This window comes from Balaenoptera ricei, chromosome 7 (assembly GCF_028023285.1).
Source record: "Balaenoptera ricei isolate mBalRic1 chromosome 7, mBalRic1.hap2, whole genome shotgun sequence".
Taxonomy (NCBI): Eukaryota; Metazoa; Chordata; class Mammalia; order Artiodactyla; family Balaenopteridae; genus Balaenoptera; species Balaenoptera ricei.
The window spans coordinates 104,935,890-104,944,252 of NC_082645.1; the positions used below are offsets into that span (position 1 = coordinate 104,935,890).

Below are 8,363 nucleotides of genomic sequence, written 5' to 3' on the forward strand. Positions count from 1 at the left end.
AAATATTTATCCTCCAACCCCATCAGTCATTGGCTGAGTGCATCTCCAAGAAGCATGAACCTCCTGGAATTTCCTGCCTGCTCTCCACACATGTGAGGACCATAAAAAAGCCTTCAGGCCGTGCTGGTGTCCACTTCATTTGAAAGGGAATCTCAACTCCCAGAGAATCATGGGATTTTCTTTTCTTCCTGTAATTTCAGTAATGAAGCTGTAAGCAAGTTATAATCATAACCTGTAAGCCTCCTGAGAACAGGATCCACTTCTTGTTCATTACTTTATCCTCAAAAGGACTGATCATAAGTGCTCAACACAGTTAACATGATTTCGTAATCAATAGATTGAAATACTTTTCTGTGAACTACAGTCAGATTAGCCATGGCACTGTATGTTGCAGTGGTAAGGAGCACATACAGTTAAGTCCCCGACATACAAATGAGTTCTGTTCCGAGAGTGTGTTCATAAGTCCAATTTGTTCATAAGTCCAACAAAGTTAGCTTAGGTACCCAACTAACACAATCGGTTATACAGTACTGTACTGTAATAGGTTTATAATACCTATCACCGCTGCTTTTACACTTGCTTCCAGACATCCTGGGCTTGAAATAAAAATACTGTACTACTGTACTCTATACAGTACTGTATAGTAAAGTACACAAAAGCACAACCACTTGTAGAGAATGCATGCATGTGACAATGTATGCCAAACAAGTGAACTAACTTACATGATTGGACATGCAAATGCACGTTCCCATCTTTGAAAGTTCGCTACTTGAAGGTTCAGGTGTAGGGCACTTACTGTACTTGAATCAGACTGTTTAGATTGTAGCCCGACTCCCTCCCTTATTAACTATGTGACTTTGGGCAAATTTCTTAACCTCTCTTATTTTGTTTCTCTTATCTAGTACATAGATATAATCATAATTATAATATAGTACATAATATAATCATAATTTCTATGATCTATTTCATAATTTTCTATATTCTGTATTTTTCTATATTTCTATAATTGTGTTGCTGTAAGGATTTAATGAGATAATTCATGGAAAACAATTACCATAATATCTAACACTTGTTAAATGCATAAGACCTATTAGCTATTGATATCACTAATCACTTGAGAAATGGCCATTAAGATTGCTCAACACTTAAAAGTGACCATATTATGGTTGCTGAAATCAAACTTCACACATGTGTATGGTTATTATAAATGGTTGTTATCTTGTCCGAGGCCGACTTGTCAAAACTGATCACTTTTCCAGTAAGAGGTAGACATAACTTTACCTTGATCTTTTCACTCTTTAACATTGTGTTTTCAAATGTTTAACTTATTTGGGGAAGTAGCCCTGTGTTTTGAGTTAGGTAGATATATCAACACGAACCATTTAAGTAGACAGTTTAAGGTAGGATTTCAAATATTATTTTCCAACTTTACAGAGAGAGAGTAGATTTTATTATGTACCTAAATACCAATTGTGCTGTCTCTTGGATTTTATTTGTGTAGTTTTCATTTCTGTCAATGGCTCATTTATCTTAGAATTCAAGGTTAGATTTATCTTTTACTTTAAACTGTTTGTTAAATCCCTACTAGATAAGAAGCATTGTGCTGGATGCTCGAGGTGACTTTTAGGCCATTTTCTGCCTTCATGTACAATACTGAACGTATCCTAGGTAGAAAGAAATTTATTCTAGAAGGAATTTTCACAGCATTCTCAAGAAAATATTGCCATAATAAATAATTTTCAGTATGTGGCACACAGCTTAAGCACCTTTTCTCTTCTTCCATCCCCAGTGGAAATGAAAAGCAACAACCTTTATGAATATACTTGAAAATCATCATTGATTATCTTTATTTTGTCTGCGCCAGATGGTCTGTTGTCTTTTTATCTTTTCAAGGAAGCTGCAAAAGGTTGTAGAAAGATTATTTAACAAGGGCTAAGAAAATCCAATCTGGTCTTGGCTTTGCCTCTAAGCCTTTGATTCAGTGATATCATAGGCACTGTTAATAATACTTTCATTCAATGATATAACACTGTGGATCAGATCAGGAGTTTGGATGTGTCGGAAAGAAAAACTAGGTAAAGTCTGCAATATAGATTTAGAAATATAACCACCAACTAATTATTATACAGACAAGGATCTGAAATAATAATCTAAGGTGGGCAGGGAAGGACTAAGTAGCATTCTTCTATATAGTGTCCAAGATCTGAGGTTTTGAGTCAAGCAAAGTTGGGCATATATTATAGCAAATGAACACAGCAAGTAGTTAATGAAAATCCTATCTTCTTAAGGATGGTGCAGTAGCAGGAAAAAAGGAGTCCAGGACTTCATCTTGGTGTCTGGGATTCAAGGGAGAAGACAAATGCAGAAAAAAAAAGAAAGAAAGATGGACTATGTAGTACAAAGAATGTGTCATCCAGAGACAAAATGATGGCAGAGGGTGAAGATTTAGTAAAAGGAGATTGAGAAAACTTCTTTATAGGGCTCCAGAAGCAAAACTGGTCTCATAAATTGGGGAGGGATGGGGAAATGATGGTGTATATTAGTTACCTATTGCTGTGTAACAAATTACCACAAAATTTACCAGCTTAAAACAATACACACGTATTATTTTCATAATTTCAACGTGCCAGAAATATAAGCAAAGGGCTTTGAGTGTCTTAGAGCGTCTCAACCGAGATTGCAATGAAGGTGGTACTCAAAGCTGGGATCTTATCTGAATGCTCAAATGGTAATGACCTGCTACCAAACACTATGGTGTTGGAAGGTTTCAGTTCCTAGAAGGCTGTTGCACTGAGGGCCTCCATTCCTTGCTGCCTGTTGACTGGGGGCCACCCTCAATTCTTTGTCCTGTGTGCCTCTCCACTGAGCAGTTCAGAGCATGGCAGCTTGCTTCCTCAAAGCCAGCAAGGAAAAGTGTCTGCTAACACAATGCAAGCCAAAATCTTATGCAATTTTTAATGGAAGTGGACTTCATCACTCTTACTGAATTCTGTTTGTTAGAAGCTATCATGGGTCTAGCCCACACTGAAGGAGGGAGGGGATTACATAGGTCATGAATACTAGGAAATGGAGATAATTGGGGGTCATCTTAGAGTTTGTCCACTACAGGGAGCTAACATTTTATTGAGCATCTACTATGGCAAGGTATGACACTCGAACTGTTATGTACAATACTCATTTACTTGGAGGTCCAGCTCTCAAGTTGTGTGGACTTCAGAAGCATGGAAACAGGAAGGATAAAATTGTAACTGTAATAAAACTTTCCCCCTTTTTCACCTCAGTTTTTTTCAGCTGTAAGAGAACAGGGTCTGGATTAATGACTCATCCAGTTCTTTAGTTTCATCCTTTCAGGATCCGTTTCATCCTTTCCATATGCCTGTCATTGACACCTTTCCCAGTTTTCCAGATTCCTTTTTAATTGTGAAAGCCATTATACTCACTTTTTATAAAGGGTTGGCTTGAGTGTGACAAGTTTATAAAGAGTTACTATAGTCTACAAAATGTACCTCAGCACAGCATTTCTGAAAAATAGAGCGTAAGCCACATTTTTGTACATCAAACAATTTTTCCATTAATTATGAAAATTTACCGTAAAATAAGCCTATTCAAAAAAATTTAAAAAGAAAGGAATGTTGTAAGCAAGAAAGAAAGGATGAGGGAGAAGTGATAAGAGGTAAGGTGGAAGCAACTGAGGTTTATGTAACAATACTGTGTACTGGTCAGGATGTTAAGGGACATTAGACCTTGTAACTTTATTTTGAAATTTGAGCAATTATTTTTTCAAAGGCTTTCTCATATATTTTATATGTGTCTATTGTCTTCAAAAACTCTGTCCCTGTGTGTTCCTTGCATTTTCTCCAAATTGTCAATTACCATCTCATATCACCCCACTCCCCTCCTCAATCCCTTGAGATTAATTTTGTAGAAAACATATAGCATATGCCTTTGATACCAAGCTCAACTTGTTCATATTTCTGCTCCCCTTAGTAGGAGAAAACATTCCCTCCCAGGATCCCCATGATAACTGGGTTTCAAATGTAATCATGAAAACCAGCAAGGAATTTACTGGTTTGCTGTCTACCTGCTAATGCTGGTTGGAGCTAGAACTGAAATTCAGGTGATGGAGATTGTGATTCTTATCTTTCATGAATCAGTGAAGGTTCCAATTTGTGTTAGAACAGCCCTTCTCCACTGGGTCAGCAGCCTGTCTGGATTCAATCACAGTTTTTAGCCTGTGTTTGACTCAGTAGCTCAGTATAGACACACTTCAGTGCATGGTCTTTTACTGCTCTAAGGCCAGTTTTCAAGTAAATAACTGGCTAAATGTTTTCCAGATGCTAAAATAAAAACTATACAGATGCAAATATGTTACATTTAATTTCAAGGCTGTTTAGGGTTTTTACTGTGCCTAGAGAAGACAGCTATAAAAAATGCACATCACTTTAGCAGAGCATACTTCATCAATTACTCCATTAACAATAACAATGTGGGAAATAAAGGGTGAAATTGAGTATAATAAAGCAATGAAGAAAATGAATATAAACAAGAAATGGAAATCACCAAGCAACGAATTAATATTGAATCATAGCTACCCAGCGTACTGTTCTGGTCTTTCTTGAAAATATGATGGTTCTGACTACCGATCAACAGGATTTTTAATCACTTTTCTCATAAGGAAGTTTTGGGACTTGTGCAACCATGCTCCTTTGCCCTGTTCTCCTTATGACCCATAGTACACTCTCCCAAGATGGCTCTATGAGGGGTAGTAGTCATGAAATAAGGAGCTCTCCTGTCAATCAGCCCCAGAACATTGGGTTCATTAGCACCACTCAGACTGTATCTCAGCACTCGTATAATGCTAGATGAGAATGGATTAGTCATCTCTAAGGTTACATGACTGAATGTACAAGTGGGCACAAAAAAGGGGAGAAGTTAGGTTACAGATCTTTCCTCACTGTGGCTGGAAATGACATCCAATCAGAAATTGCCCACTGTATTTAAAAACACGTAAATCAACACTCAGACTAGGTGGCATTGGAGGAAGTTCTCTAGATATACAACATCCCAGAAAGAAATTAAAGGGAGAGTTTCACAAAAATCAGATTGATAATTTGTTTATGGAAGCCATGACCTTAAAAATGACATGATCTCATTATGTGTAAGGTTTTAAACTATGAATTCATGATGTTTCTTGGGAAGGTAGAAGGGAGAACTATGTCATTGAATGGGTCTATAAAAAATTTTAAAAATAGGACATTTAAATTAATTCAAAAATCCTTTTAGAGGAGAAAAGTAGATCATAAAGAAGAGAAAAATAATCTAGCTTCATGTGAATTCATTTGACAAAGCTAAGAATGCTGAGTCAACTGTCTTTTTATAGTAATTCTTGTAAAGTCAGGAATAATAATGGAAACCCTTTGGTTCCAACCACGTCACTTGGCCAATAGGCTAAAATAATCATGAAGAGAGAAATCCACAAAGTTTAGTGAAGGGAGTGGGAGTGAATACAAATTTGATTCCATCAGAGCTGAAGCAGAGAGAATCTCTTAACAGTCGTGTCAGTATGATAGTGTGGATGAGGTACCTCTCCACACATACCTAAGATGGGAGGAGCTAGATACAAAGGTGCTGCAGCTGTCCTTTCATCCTTGTAGGTTTTTACTTGAACTTGAAGCTTTCTCTCTCATTAGATTTCCATCTCATTGCTTCTGTATCTGTACGTTCCCATTCACCCTGGCTTCAGGTTGACAATTTATGGTCTTGTTTTTTTAACTCAGTAACTTCCCTTTAGTCTCCAGGTCTACCCATCTCCTTCAACCCTTCTCATTAAAGCCCAGAGACCAGTGAACTCTGCCTCAGTATCCAGTACTGGCTCCCGATCCTGACTTCAACACCCCAGTTCTCAGTTTGTCTAAATGGAGGGACTGTATATATTCCTGCAGAACCAATTTGTGAGGCCAAAGCAAGTTGTCCCGGATATAGCATAATCTCTGAGGATTCCACTGGTACATGTCTCTTTGTGTTGTGCCTCATTGCATCTGAGAAAGTAAGATGGGTCATCAGTAGCTCTACTGGAGCCACCAGAGAAAATTCAACCAGGGTTCTTGCCCATGCCACATCTGCTCAAACTGGCATGTATAATCCAGAAATACTGCTTCAATATGTGCAGTCAGTGTTTCCTCAGTACATAAAGGATGTAGGTTTCATTAAGTTGGACTAAGTGAACGCCCTTGAATAGACCATCCAAGACATCTACCTTACTGTGGAAACAATGCTAGCTCCTTGTACTTTTTTTTTTTTTTTTAAACCTCAAATCCTACAACCACTGTTTATTATAAAGGTGATCCTTGATCCTCATGATGGGCTCATCAGTAGGATTTCTGGTAGTGAGCACAGGCACCAGGACCTACAAACATTTTGGATTCATAGTGATGAGGATCAGCTACCAGCAGGATCTAGTCGTACAGGGTGAGGATGTCTTTGATCTCCATCTTGGAAGCCTCATCCATGTATTTCTGGTAATAGGTCACCAGGGCTTTGGTGAGGGACCGGTAAATTGTGCAAATCTGGGCCCTGTGACCACCACCCTTCACTGAGACTCAGATGTCCACCCCAGAAAATCACTCCTTGCCCAGAAGCAGAAGAGCCTTCAGTAGCTTATATTGCAGTGTGCATGGCTTGATCATCTCCAGGGGTGCCGTTCACCCTGATGAGGCCATTGTTCCATTTGCAGTGTGCCATGGCTATGGCCATCTTCTTGCTTGCATCTGAAGATCTGCACCAACTGCAGAGGGCCCTTGGATCACAGGGCTGCTGGTGTAGACAAGACCCCCTCACCTCATAGTGCTGTAACCAGAAAAGTGTTACATGTACACATCTTTTGCTTGCATACTTTCTATCCTGCACTTGCTCTCCAACTTTGCCTTATGTCTCCCAGACTCCAGGAAAGAATACAACTGTTGAGGTTGAGGGGAAGCCAGGAAGCATGGTGTAAAAATCACTGGGCAACAAGTGAGGAGACCTGGTTTCCAGACCTACAGATGCCACAAACTAGCTGTGTGACCTTGAGAAAGACACCTAGGTCAGGTGACTCACTTACAAAATCAACAAGTTAGTCTCAGTCAACAAGGCTCTCCTTACAGCTCTAACTTCCAATGGGTTTTATCAGAGAAGATCTAGTATTTTGCTGTATTTAAGGATCTGTGTTTTCCAAATTCTAACTGGATGGATAAAAAGTGACAGGAACTTAGCTGAAGTTCTAGTGAAAGAATCTTTGCATCTTTGACTATAGTTTTCTCTCTCTAACTTTGTTCCCACCACAAAACTAAAGAAAAATAAAATATCAGTGGTTTATTTTCACATCTATGAAAAAGAAGCTTCCAAAAGACTTTCCATTCATGCATTCAAATTTATTACACTGCGAACCAGTGGGCTCCCGCTGCATTTATTTAAACTTCTGTCACTATCATTGTGAATATAGCCAGAGGTCCCCTGTGGGCTGTGAGATGAAATGCTGAATGGCAACAAAAGTAAACAAAGCAAAATCTTACTTTCTATTCTCCTGGCTGCACCATTGGTTTTTAATGACATAAGAAATACCGAGAAGCTACAGTTGAGTTAAGCATGAGCATAAATAAAGTGACAATGCAGCAAGCTAAAATGCTCATATTCTAAATTCTAAAATCAGATTCCTTTCTCTCCAGGCACCCTTCAAGCTGAAGTTATATTTCTTCCCCCCTTACAAAATTTACTTCACCAGATTGTTTTTCTAAAATGGAAACTGTAGCTCAGGAAGCAGAGTGGACCTTGGGTGAAGTTCATCTTACGTCCACTCCCTTCCATCTCTTCTGTGCCCTTTGGTCCTGAAATAGGCTCTTTTCTCATCAGCCCCAGGAACAGAGCATCTTCAGGATCTCTCATGTCCCAAACTAAGGCCAGTAACTAAGGATTACAACAGTCCTAAATATGGAATACTTTAAGTGGTTACTCTCTTTTTGGTATATGTAGCTTATCAATAGAGTGATCAGGGAACTGACCAGTTCTAAGTATTCTAACTGGCAGTTTATCACAGTTAGAGCCAGGGCTGTCCAAAGTCTAGGGAAGGTGGTAGGAGCTGTAGTGAATAGGTATCTCTAAGTTACAGTGTCAACACACACACAGTGCATCAGGTGAGACATGCGTTGGGGCAGGTCACCCAAGGTTCAGGTAAACAATTGTTATGAAGAACTGGATCAGATTGGCATCAATGAGATTCTGAATGAAGATGCCACCGGCATATGAAGAAGGGGATTAGGATCAGGGAACTAGACTTCTAACCACATCTCCACCACTGATTAACTTTTTGGCTTTAGGAGAAAATTTTC

General features: G+C 38.8%; 2 pseudogenes; one reads left to right on the forward strand and one right to left on the reverse strand.

Annotated features, from left to right (window-relative positions):
* Window positions 1-6,051: 6,051 nt before the first annotated feature.
* Window positions 6,052-6,220, forward strand: LOC132368707 (small ribosomal subunit protein uS14-like; annotated as a pseudogene).
* Window positions 6,221-6,368: 148 nt separating this feature from the next.
* On the reverse strand, window positions 6,369-7,920 carry LOC132368823 (small ribosomal subunit protein uS9-like; annotated as a pseudogene).
* Between the last annotated feature and the right edge of the window lie 443 nt (window positions 7,921-8,363).